The sequence below is a fragment of the Sorex araneus genome, chromosome 2 (assembly GCF_027595985.1).
Source record: "Sorex araneus isolate mSorAra2 chromosome 2, mSorAra2.pri, whole genome shotgun sequence".
In the NCBI taxonomy this organism is placed as follows: Eukaryota; Metazoa; Chordata; class Mammalia; order Eulipotyphla; family Soricidae; genus Sorex; species Sorex araneus.
Window position 1 is genome coordinate 335,891,120 of NC_073303.1, and position 26,447 is coordinate 335,917,566.

At 40.2% G+C, this 26,447-nt stretch overlaps 1 non-coding gene across 1 annotated transcript; it reads left to right on the top strand.

The window, feature by feature from the left end:
- The first annotated feature begins 11,021 nt into the window (after nucleotides 1-11,021).
- LOC129403087 (small Cajal body-specific RNA 11) lies at nucleotides 11,022-11,161 on the top strand. The gene has a single exon (XR_008629065.1). It is a non-coding gene; the product is annotated as a small Cajal body-specific RNA 11 (non-coding RNA).
- Nucleotides 11,162-26,447: the final 15,286 nt, after the last annotated feature.

Consider the following 26,447-nt stretch of genomic DNA (forward strand, 5'->3'; position numbering starts at 1 on the left):
CACTGTCATCTTGTTGTTGGCCAATTTACTCGAGCAGGCACGAGTAACGTCCTTCCAGCCTTGAGATTTTAGCAGTCACTCCTTACTTGTCTTCCCCACTGATTGGAGGCTCTTTCAGGGTCAGGATATGCCAAAAGCAGTAACAATAGGTCTCATTCCTCTGATCCTGAAATAGACTCCAAATTTAAATATCTCCAGTTTATTTTTTTCTTTTTGGGTCACACTCAGTGTTGCACAGGAGGTATTCCTGGCTCATACACTCAGGAATTACTCCTGGTAGTGCTCAGGGGGCCATATGGGATGCTGGGAATCGAACCCGTGTTGGCTGCGTGCACAGCAAATGCCCTACCTGCTATGCTATCCCTCCAGCCCCATTTCCAGTATTTTTTAAATTTGTTGTATGGGGGGACACATGTATTGGCAGTGCTCAAAGGCTATATCTTCTCTGTGCTTGGGGGACCATATTAGGTTCCACGGACAAAACTAGGTTTGACTGCATGCAAAGAGAGTGCTTTAATCCCTGAACAATCTTTCTAAATCCACATCTCCAGTTTTAGGTCAGCATTTAGCACAAGCATATTCTGGTTACCAAAGTCACTGTTTTGGTCAACTTCTCCCTTTATTACATGGTGAAAAGGATAGGGCACAATGTTCTCATCACCATGATTCATTCATCCTCTAAAACAGTCTGTCCCTGTTCACTCATATTCTTATTTCTTGTCTATGCTTAGTTAGCATTACCAACTTCTCACATCTAGGAAATACAAAGACACTTTATATACTCTCTCCCTTTCTGTAGATTCTATGGGTCCTCTCTTCTTCTGTATAATACTCTCTCTTCTGTAGTTTCTGCACCAAGTAGCAAGAAGGGTCTTAAAATCATATAAAGAAGATCACGTTAACTTCCTTCACTGACTTCCCATTAAAGGTGAAGAGAAATCCAACTTTTTTAACATGGCCATGGCCTACAAAGTCACAAGTGAATTGCCTCTTTTCATCTCTCCAACCTTCTTCCTTCGAAAATAAGAAACATTTCTCAGTACTAATCATCAGGGCCTCACTATTTTCTTTACCTAGAATGCTGTTTACCTGCATACTTCAGTGTTTATTCTTCTTCATTCCTTAGGTAAATCATCCCAAGAGAATTCTTCTGAAGTTTCTTATGCCTTGAGGAGGCATCTGTTATTTCCTCATTCTGACATATTTCTTTAAGAGTACTTATCACAAATGCAAATGTTTAGTTTAGTTTCTCATGCATGTATTGTTGTTCTCTCCAATAGAATGAAAGTATTGAGAAGACTTGTCAGTCTTGTTCATCATTATAGTTCTGACATGCAGCTCAGAGTAACATAGGATATTTTTATACCATATTTGATTATTGATTGGGCGACCTATATTTCAAAAATAAAAACAAGGTTTAGAAAACATATAATTTATTCCATATATGTGGATAGTGTGAAATGTTTCTGATCACAAAATCAAACCCCCACTTGTATTTATGAGTCCATATTAAATAAATTCAAAAGGCCACCTTAGAAGCCACATTTCTTCAAACTTCACTTTCTACCAGAATCCTAGCGACCATTTCCTTGTCTCTGCCACTAAGACTGAATGGCTTTGCGACATCAGCCTCCAAACCAGTTTACTCATTTTTTACACTATAAACTGTTATTAAACTGTGCTACACAGATAAGTCGTAGAAAAATTGCCAGGTTATTTTCCTAACATAAAATTAGCCAATTTGCTTGTGGATGGGATTGTTAAGAATGCAAAGCATCCCATTCAAGTGATTAACCTCTTAGTTAATAAAAGCCACAATTTCATGTGTATAAATAATATAATAAAAAGAACATTCATATCAAAGTTATGTAGCCCTCCCCTCCTCTGCTTGTCTCTTTAATTGGTAAATAATTCATCAAACTTGGAAATGAATTGTGCTCCCACCCACATTTCTTCATCCAATTATCATGAAATAGGAAAGCAGGCTCCTTTTCCCTTTGGAGAGCAAAAGATAATGAAATCATTCAGGGCTTCCCTGCGCCTGTGCAGGGCAAGATAGAGGCCCCGACTGGCACACTAGCTGAGCAATACTTCTTCAGATTCAGAAGAATTGGTCTGTCCTTTCACTTTTCCCTCTTTTCCCCCAAAGATCACATATTTATCTTTCTATTTGGGTGTCCCTAAATTTTACCTCTTGAAAGTGAGACTTTCAATAAGAAGAACAGGGTGTGCAAAGCAGCCAACTGCCTAAAGATTTTAACAGTACTTTTGCATCAAATGAGTTGTATGGATCCATTTTTACTAGGCTGATGAGCCACAATTCCTGGACATGGAAATGTCGTTTTATGTTGTAAATTATGTAAGATTATTGCCGAAAGTTTCTTGTGGGAGCTATAATTTTTTCCCCTTTGGACTTCTTCATGTGTGGAAAAAAACCTACATTAGGTATAAATTAATATACTCTTGGGCTGATGACCTTTGGTTTTTTGCCTTTTACCTTTAAATTGAGGTAGAATAATGCCCAACATAGTGCAATTTGCCTTTGCAAAACTCTTCTATGTATGTCACTATAATTCCCAAGGATGGTCTTGCTAATAAATCCCATTAAAAAACTCTTTCTTCAGATCGTTTTGGTTCATCTCATGAGTTCTGTTTAGAATTTTATCACTATCCCTATTCAACAATGTGAACTGCCTTGTAGGTACATTGCAAAGGTTGTATAAGGAACTTAAAATAGCAATGTTTATACCTAAGTATTTTTTTTTATTTTCCCACCCACACATTGGAGTTTTATGGAAGCAAATAAAGCAGTTACTGCTTCCTTTAGAACGACTTTTTGAATAGACTCTTCAACTTGAGTTTATGGCTGCTGAAAAGTCATCTTAATTTGCAAATTGTGGAAGCCCTGTTTTCTAGGTTTTTGTACAATCGGCAAGGAAAAACAGAAATGGAGGTGTCAGCAGCAGCATTCAAGACTAACTTCCTTGTGACTGAAGATGAAGTTTATCTTTCAGGAGAATGGGCAAAACATGCGAGAGACTTTACTTCGAGCTCCTATTCTCCAGTTAGTGGGAACCACCTACTCTGTTATACTCCGAGATCCTGTGGCATATGATCTCTGTTTCAGAAAGACAGGACTACTGAATACCTTCCTACAAGGGTACCCTTCTTTTATCAAATAAATAAGTATATCTTCACTGTGAATTGTGCACCAGTATTGTGAAATTCTGGCTATTTTTATTACTCATTCCTACTCTGAAGAGACAAAGACATTTCTGTTGGAAGAAATGAACAATAAGAAAAGAATCATACCAGAATTGGATTGACTGGACTTGCTAAAGCAAATATGCCTTAATCTTAATTAACCAGCTTTTGACATCTGGATGTGTGGATTGCCGGCTCTGTCACAGGACTCTCTAATCAGTGTCCTCTGGGTGGCTATCCTAGAATTTTTCTCTGTCGAGTACAGTCTTTCTATCAAACACTGTACCGACATGTCCCAATCCACAGCAGGGAAACTTTGATCAAGGTCAGCACAAATGGACTTGAAGGAGTTTCTGGGCGAGAAGGGCAGCTTTTCTCTCTGACTGCCTGGGAGCCTCGGCTCTTTATCTGGGAGAGGCCATCCTCTTTAGAGGAAGGAGCAGATTCTGGGTTTTCCAGCCCAGAGCCTCTTGTGCAAGAGGGAGGCCTTTAGCTTTCATCCCCTCTAGTCCAGCCCTGCAGTCACTATGGAGGGGCCCAACCCAGTAGCACTGCTTGCCCAATCATGAAGGAAGAAAATGCTTCTGCAAAAGGCATTTTTCTCTGAACCAGACTGTGTAGCCAACACTAGTGCTGTTTACTTTGGATCTTCTCTCTGGATCCCGGTCTCATTCTGGTTTGATACACTGGGTTCCTTTTTTGCCTTTGGGTCCCATCTACAAAAACCTAGCTATTTTTTTAACTCCTAACAGCCTTGATTTTTTTATTTATTATTATTATTTTTATTTTTATTTATTTATTTTTAATTACTGAATCACCATGAGAGTACAGTTACAGATTTATACAATTTTGTGCTCATGTTTTCCTCATACAAAGTTCGAGAACCCATCTCTTCACCAGTGCCCATTCTCCACCACCAGTAAACCCAGCATCCCTCCGACCCTCCCCAATCCCATCTCCCCCCACCCCACTGTGGCAGGGTATTCCCTTCTGTTCTCTCTCTAATTAGGTGTTGTGGTTTGCAATAAAGGTGTTGAGTGGCCACTCTGTTCAGTCTCTAGCCCACATTCAGCCCGCATCACCCTTCCCCCGCATGGCCTCCTACAGCATTATACTTGGTGATCCCTTTTCTGAGTTGCCCTCTCCCCAGAATGTGAGGCCAGCCTCCAAACCATGGAGTCAACCTCCTGGTACTTATTCCTACTATTCTTGGGTGTTAGTCTCCTACTCTGTTATTCTATATTCCACAGATGAGTGCAATCTTTCTATGTCTGTCTCTCTCTTTCTGGCTCATTTTACTCAGCATGATACTTTCCATGCCGATTCACTTACATTCAAAATTCATGACCTCCTTTTTTCTAACAGCTGCATAGTATTCCATTGTATAGATGTACCAGAGTTTCTTCAACCAGTCATCTGTTCTCAGGCACTCGGGTTTTTTCCAGATTCTGGCTATTGTAAACAGTGCTGCGATGAATACACAAGTGCAGATGTCATTTTGACTATACTTTTTTGCTTCTCTGGGATATATTCCCAGCAGTGGTATTGCTGGGTCAAATGGGAGCTCAATTTCTAATTTTTTGAGAATCGTCCATATTGTTTTCCAAAAGGGCTGAACCAGTCGGCATTCCCACCAGCAGTGTAGAAGGGTCCCTTTCTCCCTACATCCTCTCCAACAGCGGTTGCTTTTGTTCTTTTGGATGTGTGCTAGTCTCTGTGGTGTGAGGTGGTATCTCATAGTTGTTTTGATCTGCATCTCCCTGATGATCAGTGATGTAGAGCACTTTTTCATGTGCCTTTTGGCCATTCATATCTCTTCCTTGGGAAAGTTTCTGTTCATTTCTTCGCCCCATTTTCTGATGGGGTTGGATGTTTTCTTCTTGTAGATTTCTACCAGTGCTTTATATACCATTGATATCAACCCCTTATCTGATGGGTATTGTGTAAATATCCTTTCCCATTCTGTAGATAGTCTTTGTATTTTGATCACTGTATTTTGCAGTGCAGAAGCTTTTTAGTTTAATGTAGTCCCATTTGTTGATCTCTGTTTCTACTAGATTGCTTAGTTCCATGTCATCTTTGAAGATACCTTTATCTTCAATATCGTGGAGGGTTTTGCTGACCTTGTCTTCAATGTACCTTATGGTTTGTGGTCTGATGTCGAGGTCTTTAATCCATTTTTGTCTGACTTTTGTTAACAGCCTTGATTTTTATCAGTAAGACAGTGGAAGGGGAACACTGTGGTATTCCAGCAACAGAAATTGCCTACAGTGGTGGGCCTTTGATTACATAAGCTCCCTATATGTTTGCATTGGAGTTCTAGGTATGCAGGAGAGGAACTGCATTTTACTGATGACAACGTTGAGGTTTCTAAAGACCAAGGGGTTGACCTAAGGGCACACAGCAAGTAAGATGGAGGGCTAGATGTACAATTCAGTTATACTTGACTTCTAGGATCACACTCAGTTTACCCTTATAGTTTTCATTCTTTAACATGGGCCATAGCTGGCAATGCTCACCTGGTAGCACAGACCTAACTGGTGCTCAGGAGTCACTGCGGCTATATCAGTGTAGTGTCAATGACTAAGTCCCAGCCCTCACTCATGTCAGGCATATGCTCTAGTAGTTGAACTGCATCCCTATCACAGTGAACCTCGTTTGATTTAATTTCTGCTAGGAATATACAATTTCTTAAATTCAGGTAAAATTCCTTTACTCGTATGTAACCCTTTGGAGTCAAGGTTTTAGACTGAGATTTTCAGTTTATGGGAAAGACTTTTCACCAGACCAACTGCAGATTCCAGAAGGGCAGCCCTCTCCTTACAGAATGAGGATCAGGCTGTGACCAGAAAATGTGGCTGGTTGGTTGTTCCCAAAAATCCTGTTTCACTAAGTGGCAAGTCACTGCTCTCAATCATTCTGCCTTGGTCACTTAGCATCTGTGTGGATGAACACATTTGACTTTCTGGTCTCAGCCTACTCACCTTCCTGGATCACCTGGATTCCTGTTCTCATCCAGTCACGCTCCTTGGGACCCTCACCTTGCACTCCAGTGTCATCATGAGTGCGTGGTTTTGTACAATAAAATCTCAAAAGTCTACTGCTGGAGTCTTCTAAAGCTTAGCCTGGTCTTTCCCCCAAATAACTACTCATTTTGTGTCCTAGTCTTCTTATACCGTTGGCTAAATATTCCTGTATTTCGCCCAATTGACATACACTAACTCTAATTTTCATGTCTGATTATTGAGGACGTTCCTCATGACCTCAGAAATTGAATCCAAACCTTTGGACTGGTGGTTATTAATCATCAATCTCTTCAAAGGAGATCTTGTTAGTCTGGAAGGCCTGCAGACTACAGTTAGAGTAGCTCAAACAACAGAAATTGATTTTTTCAAAATGATCTCAGGTAAAAGCCTGAGATCAGGTGTGGGCAAGTTCAGGTGCTTAATTTTCCCCCCCTTCCTCTGTTCTTCTCTTCTCTTTGTCTTTGTCATTGACTGTTGTTGTTGCTGTGATTACTGAGAGGTGCACACATGCCTGAAAGTGGGGCTTGTGGAGGGTCACACAGCAGGTTGCAGTGCTCAGATACCTGACTTAATATTTGTCAAGGTTCGCATTACCTCAGTGGTGGAACTTGCACACATGCTCACTGAGGGTTACACTCTAAATCGAGGGATGAAAGTTATGGTGTGGTGCTCTCTGGGGACTGCTGTGTGCTCATGACCATGCTAACCAGACTCACACTTCTGATCACACATCTTTTTACCTGCTTTGCTTGACAGGAATTGCAATCCTTTTTGTGATGCATACACATGTCTGGCTACTGTGTGGCCAGATATCGTTTGTGATGAGGGGAGCCATAGAGACCATCCAGGCCTAAATAACAAAGCTGCCAGGAGCACATTCAGTATATGCAAGACAGGCACTCAAACTCATGCACTGTTTCACAGCCCTAGGTTGACTATTTTTGGGGTGTGTGGGGGGTTATACCCTCCACATGCTAATTTCCTGAAAACAAAAAAATAACTCATTCGTCTCAGATGCCAAGTGATGAACCATGTGGATTTAAAAGAAGACATTGACCATAGGGTGTTTAAGAAACTACAAAGAATTGGCTCCACCCTCCTTCTCAGAAAGGAGTTTTATTTTTATTTTTTAAAATTATTAGTGATCACCGTGGAGTAGTTACAAACTTATGAACTTTCATGTTTGTATTTAGCTTCAGAAAGGAGTTTTAAACTACACTGAAAGGTGATCGGAGCCAAGGAGAAATGTGACTGACCCTTCTCTAACCAGGCCCTTAGTACACAAAGGGTTGTCCCAAGAAAAACTGAGAACAAGATCCAAATCCTAGGGAACACTGCACAGAGAGTGTTTTAAGTAAGACCACTCCAGAAGTCAGTCCATTTCTGAGACAATGCTACCACACTCCTCTTTCTCCTTGTTCCCTGATTCAGTGCACTGAAGGACTAGCTTCCTAGAAGTAACGGGGTGGGGGAGGGTTGAGGTGCCCCAGAAAAGATATTATGGCTACCCACTACTCCAACTCTTCTTGGGAAGAAAAGTTCAGAGAACTGTGTAACTCTCCCCTTGGGCTAAAACCCACTGGTCCCTAGCTTAACAAAGGCGAAAGGAAATGTTAAATTGTTGAAGAAATAACTATGTTGAAACATCCTGAAATCAGTATTTAAAGACTGAAAAATTCCTGGAAAACTGTGGATTAGGTTGCGATCCTAGTGACTGAATGTTGATCTTTGACAAAGTGAAGGCAGTCATTAGAGAACAATAAAACTGTTGTATCTACAAATAGTTCAGAATGTTTAATCACAGATTGTATTTGATTGCCATTGAAAAGTCACAGGAAGTATTGTTTGGCAAGGATATCTCCCTTCATTACTGGTTGATTTTAGATGCAATGAGATTGAAACACAAAATTGGGAGACTACATACTTTCTTGTGTTTCCCAATAGATTTACCTGACTTAAAGCAATCATAATTTCAGTGGTGTGAGATTAGACTGAAAAACTGGAGATTCAATTGAAATAAATTAGGCTAAAATGAATTGCCTTTAAAAATACTAAAACTAAAAGACAGCTACTGAATGAGAAAAAATATTTGCATTCAACACATTAGATAAAGGTTTGATATCCAGGATATATAAAGTACTCATAAAGATTAACAAACAGAAATTCAAAAACCCTATCAACAAATAGGGAGAGGAAATGAATAGATACTTCTCAGAAGAAGACAGGCCAATAGGCCTATGAAAAAATGCTCAGCATCACTTATCATCAGAGAAATCAAAATCAAGACTACAATGAGATACATCTCACACTAGTGAGAATGGCATATATCAAAAATAGTGGAAACAATCTATGTTGGCAGGGATGTGGTGAAAAAGGAACTCATAACCACTGCTACTGAGAATGTTGTCTGATACAACCCCTATGGAAAACAGTACGGAGAGTTCTCAGTAAACTTGAATTAATTGAACTGTTGAAGGGCCCAGCAATTCCACTTTGGGGCATCCCCCAGGACTTAAAAACATTCATTCAAGTGGATGTATGCACACCATTTTATATTGCTGCACTTGAATACAAAAACTAAGCTATGGAATCTATCTAGGTGTCCAAAGACAGATGAATGAATTATGAAGATGTGTTATATATACACAATGGAACACTATACAGCTGCAAGGGAGGATTAAAATCATGCAATTTGCTGCAACATGGTCTGAACTGGAAGATACCCTATTGAGTGAAGTAAATCAGAAGAATGACAAACATAGAATGATTCACTTATCTGTGGAATATAGAATACTTGATGAGGAAATTTATTATAGTAAAAGGGAGCTGCTTAGTTCATCCTTGACTCCAGTGTGTAGAAAGGAGACATATAGAGAAGGAAAAAAATCAAAGGGGATGATGAAAACAAGAAGTAATGGATTAACAGGCACCAGGGTTTACAGTTATACCAGTGATACAGATGAGGGCTATTGCCATATACCCAAAACACAGATTCAACAGAACTGAAAACATGAAATCTAAGCAGGTGGGTGTGGAGTGGGTTTGGGTATGGATAGAGAATTTGACACCGGTAAAGGTATTGGTTTTGAATTATTGTATGCCTAAGATGCAACTATCAGTAAGTTATAAATCATGAATCTTCAATAAAAAGTTTTTTTATAAAAAGCATCTTGAATGTAGAATATAATATAGCCACTGTAAAGCATGAAAGAAATGAGTTGCCTTATTTTAATTCTCCTTTTCTTATACCATCGCTTCTATAACTGTGGATTATGACCCTCCATGGGTCTGAATGTAAGGATTGTGAAAACATTGACAGTAGTAAAAGGTTTATGAATGAGCAATGACCAAAAATTAATTCAAAGTCAACCACATAAGTGAGTCCAAGTGTAGCACTCAACTGGTAGCAATGAACTGTGTGTCATTTTTCAAGTGGAAAATGTTAAACAATGTGGTAGAGTGGAAGGTGTTAAGGTTTAGAAGCGTTATGTTTTAGGCTCCTTACCAATCATCTATGTCAAAGAAGTCACATCACTGGAGCAAGAGTTATTTGATTTCCTCCAGTCATTACCCTAATTCACTAAATATTTACCAAGTCTTTCACAAAGCAGTGGGTTTTAGAATGAGAGTCTGTAGATTAAAATCCATATCACTTACTGGCTGCATGATCTAAGTCAAGTTAATCTTTATGAGGCAATGATTTGTTGTTTCTGGTTTGGGTTTTGTTTTGTTTTTGGCTTCACATAGTGGTGCTCAGGGACTACTCCTGGACCAGAGCTTGGGGATCACTGAAGACAGTAATCAGGGAGTCATTTCTGGTGTGCTCAGGGGACCATGGCAGGAATGGAACCCCAGTCTGCTGATGCAAAGCATTCACTCCAATCCATTGGGCTCCTTCTCAGTTTTTTAGCCCTGATTTCTTTCATTAAATAAGAATGTGATGATTAAACTGGGCCAGAAATAATCAGTATAGTCTTTTATATATATTTAGATGCTGCCAAATGGAGCATCTGAATAATGCAATTATTAAGACCTCTTTATTTTTAAAAATCTATTTTATGTGAACCTCAAGGGAAAGGCTAGAACAGTAGTACAGAGGACAGCGGGTTTACCTTACACGTAGTCACCCCAGATTTGATCTCCAGCACACCATGTTGTTTCCCCAAGTTCTGCAGGAGTAAGTCCTGAGCACTGCTGGGTGTGACCCAAGACCACAATAAACAAGTAAAACCAATCACACCTACAAGAGAGAATGTAGGTTTAAATAGCATCATGTAGTTTCAGATTTTAAAAAAGAAAAAATCCTTATTGTACGACAATGTAGAAATTGAAGAGTTTCTCAATTTATCCCCCTAATTTAAAAAAAAAGTGAATAATCTGGCTGGGACGGCCTGCTGAAAGATTTTTGTTTATTTATTTGTTTATTTGTGACTGCTGAAAGTTAAAGGGATAGAGTAAATCAGTAAGCTTCAGACATGGGTCCCAGAATGGAGAGGTTTGTATAGAGTTCTTCAAATCCTTCTTGATATCTTCCCACTATTTTGGGGTTTTGGGGTTAGTTAAAATTTCCAGTTATTACTAAGAGCTTTTCCATTTATCTATCATTTCTTGAAGCAATTTTTGGTTCAAGAATTTTGAAACTGTATATGTCTATGTATGTAAGGTAGGATCTGTTTTTTCTTGAATTGACCCTATTATCATTATGAAATATCACTCTCTATACTGTCCTGATGTACACTTGGGTACACTCTAGTTTTTTTATGACTAGAGTTTGCAAAATCTATTCTTTCCTTTTCCAGTTCTTTTTGCTTTTCTTGTCTGGTATGTGTAGTTCTAACAGTGGTTCTTGACCGGCCACACAGAAATTTCTCTGTTCACTTAGAAAGGCCATCCTGAGCATAGGGCTGGTTCTGAAAACACCAGAAGACAATTAAAAAATATGCATGTGCATATGCTTTCTTTCCTCATTTGTATCTTTCTATTTTTAAAAATGACTTTTAAAATAGTACTTTTTGTCATGTACTCTGATAATCTTTGCTTTTTCATTGCAGGGTTTAGTCCATTTAGATGTAACATGATTATTTAATATGGTCAGATTTGCAATTTATTTTTTTCTATTATAGAATTATTTTTACTATTAAATTTACTATACTGCTGCTTGCTATTAAATTTACTATGTTGCTGTTTGCTTTTTACTCATACAATTTCTTATTTGGTATTTTTCTCCCCTGAATTTTAAAAATTACTTGGTTATATTACATTTGTATTCACTATTGCTTTGTTAGTCATTTTGATTTTTAACTATGCTTTTCTATTTAAATGTGTATCCTTAATTTTTCAGAACTTGCCTTGATTCCAATTTTGCTGTATCACATCTCTAAGAAACTTTCAGTCTACTTCCATTTTCCTACTTGTAATATACTTTCTCTGTATCTTATACACTCTAAAAGTCAGTGTTAAGATTTTTACTTTTAAAAATTCATCTTTTCTGCCAGGAGTGATCCCTGAGCACAGAACCAGGAGTGTGTTTTGAGGACCACCTCTCCAACCCCAAATTTAACTCTACACTAAAGGGATAAATGATGGAGGGGGGTAGAAGAATACCTTGGGTTACCACTTAAGTCCTATTAAGTACGACTGAGTCTTGCTATTCTTCCTTTCCATCTGAAGAACTTTCTTCTCTGTGGTCATGCAAGTCTTGACTTTCTTTTTGTTTCATTTTTGAAGAGTACTTTTAACTTTGATGGAATTCTAAGTTCCCAGTTGGATATACTTATTTTTAATACTTTGGAGATATCATTCCACTATCTTCCACTTTGCATTGCTTTAAAAGAGAAATTGTTTTTTTCAGGATAGAGAGATGTGCAGTGGGTAAGGCACTTGCTTTGCACATGGCAGACCTGGATTCTATATGGTTCCCTGAGCTCACCAGGAGTGATCCCTGAGAACCACTAGGTGTAGTCCAAAAACAGAGAAAGGGGCAGAGAGAGAGAGAGAGAGAGAGAGAGAGAGAGAGAGAGAGAGAGAGAGAGAGAGAGAGAGAGAGAATTTTTCATTTTTATCATTGTTGCACTAAATATAATGTCTTTTTCTCTTGCTGCTTTTAAGATTTCCTTATTAGTTTTGATATTTAACCTACACATTGATTTCTTGATATATATCTTGTTTGGGATCTATTAAGCCTTCTTGTATCTGTCAACTTGCATCAGATATGGAATGTAAAAAATTACAAACGCGTGCGCAGATGGGGGATGTGATGTGTATTGTGTTGTTCGCTTGTTCGAGGACTCTCAGGCGCCATTCTCTCTCTCTCTCTCTCTCTCTCTCTCTCTCTCTCTCTCTCTCTCGCCACTCGCATTCTGTGCTCTCAAGCCACTGTGTATGGACCAGATCGGTATGGCTCCTCCTTGTGCTCTGCTTCTGTGTATGCAGCTGTGCTCTCTTCTGTCTCTCTATCTCTGTCTCTGTAGTCTCTCCTCTGGTCTCTTCCAACCTCTCTCTGTCTCTGCTTCTGTGTTTTCTCTCTCCACTTCTATGTCTTCTCTCTTGATTCTGTGTCTTCTGTCTTGCCTCTGTGTCTTCTCTCTGCTTCTGTCTCTTCTCCTTGCTTCTGTCTTACCTCTGCCCCTTCTGTCTTGCCTCTGCCCCTTCTCCCCTTACAGTCTTAGTTTATATAGCAATTACATAGGGTGGTGACACAAAGGTGGGTTGAACATAACAAATCAACAAAGAGGGGTAAGACCATTTCTCCAGGAGATTAACAAAATATCATCTAAGGAGATTACTCCAGATTACTAGGAGATCCGCTCAACGGTGGGATCCAAACAAGGGTGTGTCACTTTCTTCCTTCCTCAGCTAGTAACCCACTTAAATAGTTGTAGTAAATCTACTTCAAATATTTCTAGCAATGTCATTCTGTATGCACAGTAAGAGATATATCAGACTTAAAGTTTGGTTATTTTTTAGGACATCTCACTATATATTCCAGACCACAGTCCTCAGGTCAGGTTAGTCTCCCTGATCCCAGCAGGGATTAATCTCCTAGTTTCATTTAATTAATCGAGGTTAATTGAGATTAATTTCCTAATATCCTAGTCTTGTTGTTACTTTTAGATCATGACATTATTTGTCTATGACCATGCTCTCAATTTATAGTTGAGTATTGTGGTGCTTTGGCCTGGCCCATTTCGATGCCACCATAGCTCACAGCTTGCCTTGGGTCCATTTCATCCCTTGTCTTTTGGGGTGCTAGGAACTAAGGGAAGCTGAGTCGAGAAAGAAGATGCCCAGGAGTAAATACTATTGGAGTTAATCAGCTCCCAGGTCACAAAGCATAATATTAACTGTCTTCCTGTGTCCATACAGAAAGGTAAACTAAGTTCCCTGTGGCAAGGCTAAAAGGACAAACCCAATGTTATCCTACAATGGAATATTTTTTTTTTTTGGCTTTTTGGGTCACACCCAGCGATGTACAGGAGTTACTCCTGGCTTTGCACTCAAGATTATATTTGGTTTTTAAGTCTTAAAACAACTTTTTTCTAACCTGATATCTCTCCACAATTTCCCCCAGCCTTTTTCTCCATTTGTTTTGTTATACCAATCATGCATATATTAACCCATTTGATAGTTTATTAGGTCAGAGATTTTATCAAGTCTTTTTCTCCTAGTATTTAAATTTTTATTTGCCTGAAGTAAGTATGTTTATCACCTTTTTCTGTAGTCTTTAATGCATTTTAAACCAACCCAATAAATTTAAAAATTTCATATATTTACCACTAGAATCTTCTTTTGGTTATTAAAAAGTAGTTTCTATTTCTCGCCAGAGAGACCTATCTATGTCCTCAGATGTCTGTCTTTTTATGAAACTATTAAACATATTTATAACAGTTATGCTAAAGCAATCCTCTTATAATCCCAATGAACATCTACATTATCCCTTGGCCTATTAATATTGATGGTTTTTCTTTTGAGCATGGGTCACATTTTTCTTATTTTTAATAATTATATTATATATTAGACATTGTGAATTATTGAAAATATGTGTTTTCTATCTTTTATGGACTGGAGTGATAGCACAGTGAGTAAGGTGTTTGCCTTGCATGTGGCCTACCTGAGTTCAATTCCTCTGTTTCTCTTGGAAAGCCCAGCAAACTACTGAGAATATTCCACCCTCAGGGCAGAGCCTGGAAAGCTACCTGTGGTGTATTTGATATGCAAAGAAACAGTAACAACAAGTCTCACAATGGAGACATTACTGGTGCCTGCCTGAGGAAATCGATGGGACTACAGTGCTACAGCGTTAAATTTTATAAAGGAAACTAGAGTTTGCATTATCAGGCACCTAATTTAGTAACAAACCAACTTAATTCCATTGAGATTTGCTTCAGTCTCAAGAGTAATTCTTCAACCAAGGCCTTCTGAGGTCTTCACTGAATGCCTGACTTCTTTCCACTCTGGTTGCTTAGAAGTTTAATGCCTCCCAGTTTTGTGAAACTTCAAAATGTCCACACTGTCCACAGTTCCCCAGTATTTGTTCTCTGCTGGTCTCTTGGGGTCTAAATCCGTCAATGGGTAGATTAACATCTAGCTGAAGCAGTAAAGGAAACTCAAATTTTAGGGCTACTCTGTGCGAAACCCTCTCTCAGGTTTCTGCTCAACATATTCTAAGTGCTTCTGTCTCCTCAAATTCTAATGAAACTTAGAAATTAAAGAGCCCATATATATATATGTATATATATATGATTATAACAATGTCACTGTTATATGACTATAAAATGTCACTGTCACTGTCTCACTGTCATCCCTTTGATCATCGATTTGTTCGAGCGGGCAACACCAGTAACATCTCTTGATTGTGAGACTTATTTGTTACTGTTTTTGGCACATCCAATATGCCACAGGTAGCTTGCCAGACTATTCCATGCAGGCGCGATACTCTTGATAGCTTGCTGGGCTCTCCGAGAGGGGCGGAGGAATCGAACATGGGTCGGCTGCTTGAAAGGCGAATGCCCTACCACTGTACTATCACTCCAGCCCCATGACTATAACAATGAAAACAAAATGAACTCCTTGGTTTGAAGTCCAAGGGGTAGCTTAGTGATTTGACAAATCTGCCCACATGTAAGGCCACGAATTCAATCCCCATTGCTGCCATATTTATTTAGTTGGCAGCTCTACTGTTTGAAAACACTGGCACCTCAAGCGACTTCTGACTCCACTGCAGCCAGGTATATGCAAGAATCATAACGAAAGATAACCTGCTGCCCCCAGCCACGAGCACCACAAGTAAATGATGGGAGAGCTTCTTGGTTAGGAAATATGACTCTGGTGAGCACATGTTTGAGCATTACAAGGACCCTGGTGAGCATGCAACCAGAGTGTACACGAGTGGCCACAGCTAATAAGTATGGCTTCCGGCAAGTGCACTTGCAAGAACCTCAACTGTAAGAGTGCAACCTCCAGTGAGCACTGTGACTAAGTGTGTGAGCATTTGAACCAGATGTACTGTCTCTGGTGAGCACAACTAAGCCCTTGAACACTGGAGCCACTCTCTTGGGGGAACCCCCAGACATCAGAATGATGACACTGAGGAGAACGGAAGGGGGGGGGAAGAAAATGGGAAAAAAATCAAAACACAAAGGAAAAACCAACATGAATTATAGCTCTATAGTTACAAAAATCCAACTCTTATTTTTGTCCCTTTAATATTAGTTTCTATGATATCTGTTGAGATGAAATTGTTCTTCTGGGAAAATCATTACTTTGCAGATAAATTCATAATAATTGTAGTATGAAATCTTGGGATGTATTAGTCATTCTGCGTATGGTTTTTCATGAACCATACCATGGAATTGTTTGAATACCTTTAATAGGGTCCCCTTAGGGGCTAGAGATTTGGCTCAGTGGTAGAGTACTACCTTTGTTTATGTGAATCCCCACGTTAGATCCCCAGCCCTCCTCCCCCTCCCTGGCCCCCACACACCCCAGGACTCCCAGGCAGAAAGCTGAGGTGAAAATGGAGCTCACCAGTTCTTTTCCTTTTTTGATATGTTGAAAAAAATGCCTGAAAATGTGTCCAGCTTTATTTTATGGTTAGTTCTAGTAGATTGTTAAGTGTGATGCCTGTTACTTTATCCTTGCTGGAATTGCAAGAATAATTTTTCAATGTATAGATTCCAGCACCACTAAACTTACTGATTCAGACTCTCCCTGAGGACCTTAGTGATTCCCTGTCTTTAGTGTGCTTTTCAGGTGTGTGGGTGGGGAGAAGCCTCTAGTCAAGGCTGGACTGAGAAGATGTTGCCACTATGGCCTCCAGTGGTGCCAGGATCCTTGAGGGAAGCCACACCAGGCTATGCTTGTAAGGTCATGTAGTGCCTCTGATCAAGTCAGCCAAAAGCCATAGACCTAAGTCTTAGTTCCCGTGCTACCAGCCCTGATCTTCTTTCTGATGCATGACTAGGATTTTGAACTTCAGGCGTGGATGCCCCTTCTCAAGTATATCAGGACTTGACTGACCTTAAGGCATTCTGAAAATTGTCATTGAAGAATTGCAATTGAGGGCTGGAAAGATAATTCAAGATCATGTGTTCCATCCCTAGAACCTCATGGCCTTCAGCCCTGCTGGATATAGCCCTGGTGGTCCCCAGCACACTTGAACCTGAGCATCGAGGCCTTATTAGCTGAGTATCTCTGGGAGAGGCCTTCCACCCCCTGAGCACTGCTTGACACCTCCCCTGACCCCCCATCCTATACTGCCTGAAATAATCTCAGTGGATACAGTTTACCACTTCCCTCTGGGATTTTAATTCTGTGTTAATGGGGCCTCCCTATTATGAAAGATTTCTCAATTTTCAGATTCTTGTCAATTCTTAGATGTCTCTACTTCTCCTAATTTGTCCTGAGGTAGAGCAAACAATTCCTTATGTTCTTAATAGACATGTCATCAAAATTTAGTAGACACGTATGTCCCCTGTCAGTTATAATTCAGCCATGTAATACATAATAAATTATTTGAATGTCCCCCTAGATGTCAACTTTCTTTACTCCCCACTCTTGCAGGTTCTCTTTCTTTTTCTCTCTCTTGTACAGGCCTGGAGACAGAGAGCAGACCATCTTCCTTAAACCCTGTCTTCCTGATTACAATAGGACTGTCCTCTCTCTTTGTACAGACATGGTGATGGAGAGCAGGGCATCTTCCCACTGTCTTCCTGAGGACAATAGGACTGTTTCCCACGCTTTCATTTTTTTTGATCATCTGCTCTAGAATGTTTATTGCAGAGGCTTGCTTATTTACATCACTCTTTGGTTTTATACTAATTATCCTGTAAACAAGTTTTAAGCGCCTAAGCACTCACCAAATAACACTACTTAAGGTTTTATTTTTAATTTAAAAATGTAAAAATACTGGCACATTCCTCCAGTGGAATGAATCCATTAAAAATCCTGTGTGTGTAATTAAACACTCTTAGTGTCCCTAGATTTCTCTGTCATTTCTGGCACTTGGTGTGCCTTCCTTGGAGGTTTTCAATTGTGGACTGTAATACTTTAGAATAATGAGAATTCAGATTCCACAAATCACCTAAAGCCAAACATCAGTTTCTCTGGCCAGTAAAGCATGCCCAGTTAGCTGCTGACTTTCAGAGGGGCTGACAAAGGGCCTTAGATAATGCACTGAGTATGGTACTGTTTAAGGCTGTCCCATTGTGCTGTAATTATTGTGGTAGGCTCCTTCCTGTCTAGAATATGTCCCTGAACAGTCGGTAGTGTGTCTTGGGGTTGACAGGTGGCTAGATTCCCCTCTGTGTTAGTGAGGGGTGTTAGATGTTGCCAGGAGAATTTAAAGCAACACAGGCAGTGTCGTAGCACTTGAATTGTTCTGATTTTACCTTTAGCTCAGCGCAATATGCATTTCTTAGGCACATGCAAAAGAAAAGCCTCCTTTCCCTCTTTTTTCCTGAACTCCTCTCTTCACCAAGGCACACTCTCCAATTTGCTGGCAGCCCCCGGGACCCTGACGCACAGTGTCCCTCGACCATTCTGTGCCCATGTTTTATGCAGAGATGTGAGCAGCTGGCCCCAGCCCCCCAGAGCCTGGGCTTTTGTGCTCCAAAGCCTCTTCTCTGACTTCTTTTCCCTCCCCTCCTGGCTTCAAGGCTGTGTGATCTTTTCTCCACCACTCCCTTGTGTCAGCCTTTGCTGGATGTGCTCTGTGCTTTTTACATGCCAGACATTCGTGCTAAGGAATGCTTCACTTTCCTGGATGGAGGCTGAGCAGCACAGGGACTCGTCTCAGAGAAGATCTGGTACTTAGTAGGTCCTCTTGGCGGAGTCTTTTTTCAGAACCTTCTCTAGACATTGCACTCACATTACCATGCAGAAAATCCAAAGAGGCACTATAGACTCATCCACAGAATGAAGCTGGAGTTGGAGCGCAGAGTCCATGAAGAGGTTTAAATCGTATCATCCGTGCAGAAATCCCAAACAATGAGAGCTTGGTAAATGACTCTGGACCCTGTGATCAGACCCCGGTTCAAAGTCCAGTTTGACTGTGGATTATCTTTATGACCTTGGGCAAGGACACTTATTCCCTCTGTTCTTCTCTGGTTTCATCAGCAAAATAGAAATAATTATAGTTCTACACATGAGTTGGGATCAAGATTCAGTGCGTTAATAGAATTTAGAAAAGCAGTTAGCACACCATAGTTGCATAAAAATATTCAATAAAAGGTACTTCAGTAGTAATATTGTTGTTATTATGCCATTGTTATTAGGCACATTATCAATTCATAGCTCCCTTATAGGAAGAAGCTTAATTAACTGAATGGATCTAGAATGGGCTATGAAGTTATAAAGGACACAAGAGTTCCAGGGAAAGTAATAGGTCTTGTAGTGATATAATTTGGTTGGGGAAATGAGACTGTGTAAAGAAGCAATCTTTATTTATTTATTTTTTTTTTCTGGTCAAACCATTTGACAAAGATTTCCAACTCTCTCACTCAAGAACAATGGCATGGAATTCATGACATAGGGTGTGGCTGACCTTGAGGCATGAAGGTCTCGGTTCTGCTCTGATGATAACAAAATTAAAATGGGAAGATAGACTTTCTGGCAGGTTAAAAAATCCGAAGGCAAAGCAAGCAAGCATGCAAGCAAACAAACAAAATAGGCTCCACTATCTCTGCCTAAGGTCATTCTAATAAGAAGAGAGTTGCCTTTTTGTTCTGAGCAAGTTTACAAATAATGAAGAGGCCAGTCTAAGAGTCAGAAATCTTGTCTTTTAAAATTGCTCATTCAAAAACAAATTAGACTTGCTGAGGCTTTGGACAATATAAAGAAAACCTTCCCAAATAAAGAAGTACTGGGGGGCTGGAGTGATAGCACAGGGGTAGGGCGTTTGCCTTGCACGCGGCCAACCCGGGTTTGAATCCCAGCATCCCATATGGTCCCCTGAGCACCGCCAGGGGTAATTCCTGAGTGCAGAGCCAGGAGTAACCCCTGTGCATCGCCAGGTGTGACCCAAAAAGCAAAAAAAAAAAAAAAGAAGTACTGGAAGACATTAGGTATGGAGAAATATTCCTAGAAGTTTAACTGGACCCAGGCACACTTCATTCTACACCTTGTACTGAGAATCCGGAAGCTTTTTATCTACATATCTTTATTTCTTGCACCTATCTTAAGAGCTATTTTTCTTATTGCCAAAGGCACTTATTATCAAAAAATACTCGTGTTAATTTGATGGTTAAATATTATTATATTTATTATTTTAAATTTTATTGAATCACCATATGGAGGGTTACATAGTTCTCAGGATTATGTCAGTTATACAATACTCAAACACCCTTCCCTTCACCAGTGCCCATCTTCCATCACCAACCCCACAGTATACCTGCTGACCCCTCCCACCTCCACAGTCCCCACCCTTGTAAGTGATAAGTTTCACTTCGTTTACGCTTTATCTCGATTACATTCCATGTTTCAACACACAACTCACTACCGTTGCTGGGGTTTCCCCCCAAAAAGAAAAAGACAGTCCTATTGCCAAGGAAACATTTGATAGTTCTCCATTGCTAAGAATATAGAGATATTAAGTCCCGCTGTTTGTTACATAACTTTTCTTTTTCCCCCTTGCCCCGCGCCACCGAGTTCATGCCTGTTTAGTAATCGCCACGCTGTCTGACAAGGGAAAAAAACCGAAAAGAATGGTTATTTCCCGTCATCAGCCGGCGTGGGGCTCTGGCTTAGTTGATAGTCTAGTAGAGTGTCTGCAAGCAGTTTCTGGAACCAAAGGTCTTGCGCTGGTATAGGCTCCGGCTCGAGATTCCACCAGCATCCCGCTGTTTCATGTACATAATTTTTCCCCTTATATCCCATTCCCATACCACCAGGTCTGTTTGCTTAATGGACATCACACTGTGGTTGACACCACGCCGCGTTTCTTCCCGAGAAAGAAGGATATTTCTTCTCAGCCAGCATGGGGATATAGTTTAGTTCAGTCTAGAGAGATAGCTACCACTTTGATTGCCTTCAATATTTCAGCAAAAGACTTACTATTCTTGTTAGGATCTCCCACAAAAGTCCGACCCATTAAAAAGGAACCATTACATATTGCTGATGCTAAGATGACATTAGGTCGCGGCCGTGCGGTTTTGGGTTTCTGTATAAAGTCCAGGGAAAGTACAACCAGAAATAACATCACTACAAACTTTTACCCTTTTATGGTGCTCATAAGATGGAGAAACCTAGAGAGAGGCTCGACGTCTCCATTTTGTGCTCAGAAAGCCGTAGACCCTGCGCTGTGCTCCGGAGGAAGGGGTTGAGAGAGAGAGGTTAAAAGAATTGGGGAATGCCCGGTTTCCACTGTCGCGGCCCGCCATGGGGTCTCCGATCCTGTGCCGGAATTAGTTCAGTGGGCTGCTTGGAGTCCAAGGGCGCTCTTTTGGGCTCTTCCATCATGCTCGATCCGCAGCAGGGCCAAAAGGCTGATGGTTAAATATTATTGAGGCACAAGTCCTACACCAAACCAGGCTGGATCAGAATCAAAGTTAGTGCCCATCTTTGTAAAGAAGTATGCTGCTGGTGAAATGAAATCTGCCTCAAATATGTGTGTCTTGGTGCAAGGGCAAGCTGAGGTCTGAGCTGCCTCTGATTTCATCTGACCCTCAGAGAGAAGATAGAGATGTACTGCTGTCTCCTATTTATCATTCTAGATGGGAACTGTGTGGGCAACTTCCATTATGCCAGGCCAAATTTAGACGAATGAAAAGGTCGACTAAGTAATTATTGATTTTATATGTGTGCATAAATTAGATCACGGAGTTCTTTAGTCACCACTAAAAATAAGCCTTCTATGGATTGGGTTTGGTAGACAGAGGGGCTTTGTAGCAAGGATAAAGCAATAGTTCTGGTGGCAAATCTGTGCATTGGTAAACTATCTCTTTATGGTAGTCATGATGGTTCAAGACATAAAAAAATGCCTAGCCAGTGGAACTTTTTGGATTTCCATGAGAGGGTTAGACAAGGAAACCCAGAGCTGTTCTTTCTCTTTAATCATAAAATGGTATTGGTCATAATCTATTTAGCAACAAGCTTTTTTTTTTCAGCAGCAGTGACTTATGAATGCTATTCAGAGGAAAACTAGTCAATATATTAGTTTTCTTTTAATTATGCAGCTGCAGCAGCAAGTCACGCATGAGTTTTATGGAGCTTTGCAAATTTGCCATCAGTTCTGGGAAGCAGAGGATTTGTTTGTATATTATGGAGCAATTTTCTCTGGTTAGAAGAGAGAAACCATATCCTTCTATCTTAAAAATGAAGAGCTGGTATTTAAATGGAAAATTCCACGAATCTAATAATTAAATCAACCAGGGCTGTTAATTAAAATTGATGAGTATTATGCATATAGGTAACTTTCTAGAATGTTGTGCTGGTAGAAAATTATCAATTGCCTAAGGTTTGCAACCATGAACATGTTGACAAGAGGGACAAATGTGACAAAAGCACAACAGATGTCTATTTTATTAACAGACATCTCACACTTGGGGGTGAATCTGCTTTAGAAGGTTCATGTGTCCAACTATATTATACAGCTAAGTTTTATTTAGATTTGAGCAGTTTGAAGTCAACTATGCGGTATGCATCTTAAATTCCAGATTTCAGCAACTCTCTTTTCTTGGTTAGTAGTTCCTGTAATGCTGAGAAATAGTGTTTTGTTCAAGAGTAACTTGGTGTTCCAGAGAAGCTATCTCTAGAAGTGAGATTGAACAATTTCCTTGATCCAATGGGTCACAACAGCTCCCAAATAGGAGCAATGAAGATTTATCTATAAAGCAAGAGCATAGATGAGAGGGAAGATCTTTATTAACTAGTAAATACAACCTCCAGAATTGTGTGACACCCATATAGAAATTTGACTCTGCTGTAGGATCCAGGGTCTGGGACCAATCCTCATCCCAGATTGCAAGAATTGTGTGGCCCAACTTTGAGGCTCAGAGCTAAGTCCATCTGGCCACCCATTCAGTTGGTTTTTATGATCCCGTTGGCTTTCTTCAGTGTGGAGATAGCCAGTCTCCACCTACTGCCCTAAATTACAGCAGCTAGGTCCTCATCTGGTTTCTTATGGCACTCACTCTGCTTCAAGCCTGTCATTTTAGAACAACTCTTCCATGGCCCGACCTTCTGAGTGGTCTATAGCCTTCCCTGTAACTTAACTGTTCCTTGATTCTTCATGACATCCTTTGGATGTATGTTGCCATCATCCTCTGATCCTTTGAGCTGTCCATCATCACCCTTCCACTGCTTCATGCCAACTAAGATACTCAGCAAGTAGATGCATATTGTTTTGTGCTTTTAAAATTGTGTGTATAATGTCTAGTGCAGTATCGGGGCCTCAAAAGTCAGTCAATATTTATTTGGTGAATGAATGAATTTGTTCTACCTGACAGTTAGGAATTCTTTTGTGTATTTCCTTTGAGTATATCCTGCTTATCTTGCTCTACCCGAGGCCAAATGATAAGGCAGTGGCATTGGCAGGGTTCCCCTTCCCCGCCTCACTCTTCTGTTGGCTGCGTTCTTGCATTTTCTCCATTGCTTATTGTTTCTCCCCTAGAAACCTTAGAAATAATCTTAATTAATGAACATAATTAATTCATACCTAAGTGCAAATGACTAACAATGGAGGCAGTTAGCCAGTGAACTTCAAGGTATAACTCTGGGCTGTACTTGATGGAGCCAAGAGGAAGTTCAAATTTAGGTTATTTCAGGAATGTTTTTAGAATCTGGGATTATTTTGTCTGGAGAAGAATCATCACAGAAAGGTCACAGAAGTCTCTCTCTCTCTCTCTCTCTCTCTCTCTCTTTCACACACACACACACACACACACACACACACACACACACACACACTTGATGTATACAAGGCAGAATACGAAGATGTTGTTCCTGACCCTTTCTATCTCAGATGGTAGCATAAACCCAGGCAGAATTTTACTAAAGCATATTTCTCCATCTGGGTTCCTCAAACTATAATTTCTCCACCCCATCCCCTACCCCCCCAACCCCAGTATCTTGTTTAAGTGGTATCTCTCCAGTGATGATCATGGTTGCCTCCCTTGTCTAGGCAGAGTAATCCCATGCCTTTTGACAAAAGTGGATTTTAAAGTAACATGATGCACATGTTCCTGTCTGCATGTTTGAGAGGAAGTCTTTTAGGTTAGGAACAGCACTTCTTGGAAGAGTTTTCTCTCTTCTAAGAAAGGAAGATAGTGTGTATCATTCTCCTAGAGATTTCTGTTTAGGATATAAACTCTGGACCTTAGGAACAATCTTTCCCTGACCTAATATTGAAGCAAGGACTGAGAAGTTGTGGGGCTCATAACAAAATCCACCCCATATAATTAACTAATTCTGAAGATGCTCTAATTCTGGAGTCCTTTGAAGGATTTTCCTTTTAAGTGTTGGGACTGGAGCAATAATACAGTGGTGCATGCTGACCTTGCAAATGGCTTTCCTGTGTTCATTCCCCAACATTGCATTGCCAGAGAGTTGGGAGTAAGCCATGATTATAGCTAAGTGTGGCCCCTAAACAAAAACAAAAAAAATATTGTGTGTGTGTTTGTGTGTGTGTGTATATTGCTGGGAGTCAAATGTGATACTTCACATAAGAGAGGCAGGTACCTTACATTAAGTTATATGTCCAGGCCTTATTTTGTTATTATTTTTTTTAAAGACAGTATGTCTATTTCTGACATTTCCAGACCAAACCATCCTTTCTGGGATAGACTTCTTTGACTTTTTAGAAATGATGAAAGAAAGAAATGCTGTAGGAAGAATCAAGTGCAACTTTTGAATTAGATTGCTTCTCATCATGTTCTGATTAAAATTATGTTTTATAGGGAAACAATGATATTTTCTTTGTTCTTTCTTTGTTGGAAATCCCAACTTTAGTCACAAAATCTTGGGGATAGAAGGACACTGTTTAATCTTGGGGAGAGAAAGACACTGAATAATTTTGATTCACCTAACTAAATGTGAAAGAATCTCAAAGTCTTGGCTTCTAAGAATATGAAATGTCAATGAAGTGATGGGCTTGAATGTACTTTGCACATTGTAATATGCTAGACACATGGAAGTAATTTTTTATTGGGAGTGTTGCAAAGAGTGAAAAAATTCAAGATTTGGTCCTAGATTCAAGATTTGGTCCTTTGCAAAACAACAAAATATTTTGAGTCATTTCTTTTCAGGTAAAGTTGACGGACAAGAGAATTAGAGAGCTTATTTGAAGTAACAAAGGGCTGCCAGGCAGATGTGTGACACTCCCTCTCCTCAGGAATAGGTTGAAATTGTTGGATAGTGTTCCAAATATATTTGGAGCAGGGGGCACACCCAGTTTTGCTTAGAGCTTACTCCTGGTTTTGCACTCAGTACTCAGAGATCACTTCTGGCAGTGTTTAGGGGACCATGTGAAATGCTGAGATGCAACCTGGTTTGTCTGCATAAAAGACAAATGCCTAATTCACAGAACCAATGCTTCAGTCCCTGCTTCTACATCTTTATACCAAGTTCCCAATCCCCTTGCATCATGTCACATCTGATATGGCATAATATAGTGTGACTAATGTAATCAGATGTGAACTGCAAAACAGCAACATGTCAAGTTAGAAAATTTGAAGTGAACTAGGCTTCTCTCTAAATTGTGGTCAGGTTATTTCCTCAGCCTAATGGCTTGATTTTCAGACTGAAGTTTTCTGTATTGACCTTCTGGCCAAGGGCAAATGTCAGGAGAGCATGTCTTTCTCAAAGGTGGTAATTCGAGAAGAGGTTCATGCACTAGTCCCCACCTTTCTTTCAAATCAACCTGCCTCACCTCTTCCCCAACCACCGCCCCCCTCCCCAAACAACAAAATGTTCAGTCCAGAGTTGTGTGCTACAAAGCAGTTGAAAGGAAGGGGGGGAAATAAAAGCAGTTCATCAAAGTCACCAAGATTTAGGAAAGGTGTGCTTGGCATCAAATCAGGCCCTAAAGGAGGAGTTTCAAGGACCCAAAGTGCTTGAGGAAAGATAATGTCATGAAAGAATCTATCTAAAATGACAGCTCATGTAGATGCATTTGACAACTTTCTTTATAAGCTTCCTGTACAATGCAGTGTAGGTGATCTTTCTGACCCTGTCTCATTAACAAGTACGAGTTACTGGAAAGGATTCTCTGTGGCTGGGTTTAGTGGAGACATTCTGTCTCTGCCTCTTCTGCCCCAGGTGGGCAATACTCTCTTCTCTCTCTCTCTCTCTCTCTCTCTCTCTCTCTCTCTCTCTCTCTCTCTCTCTCCCTCCCTCTCTCTCTCTCCCTCCCTCTCCCTCTCTCTCTCTCTCTCTCTCTCTCTCTCTGTCTGTCTGTCTGTCTGTCTGTCTCTCTCTCTCTCTCTTTCCCCTACCTTAAGTCTTAACTTTTTGTTTTCCAAACATTTACATTTCTAAAGCATTCCACTCATTTATCTGTCAAAGAATAACTTTGAGCTGTGCTGGGGGCATCCCTGCAAAGGCTGTGTTTAGTCCTGGGCTGTGAAACCTGATCTGTGAACAGCCCTAAGGAGCAGCTCTGTCTGAATCAGGTGCAGAACACTACTGCCTGGGCACCTCTGATCATTCTGTTTGCAAATCAGACCTGGAATATAGACCCTGAGACAGTACTGTAGCACTGTCATCCAGTCCCATTGTTCATCG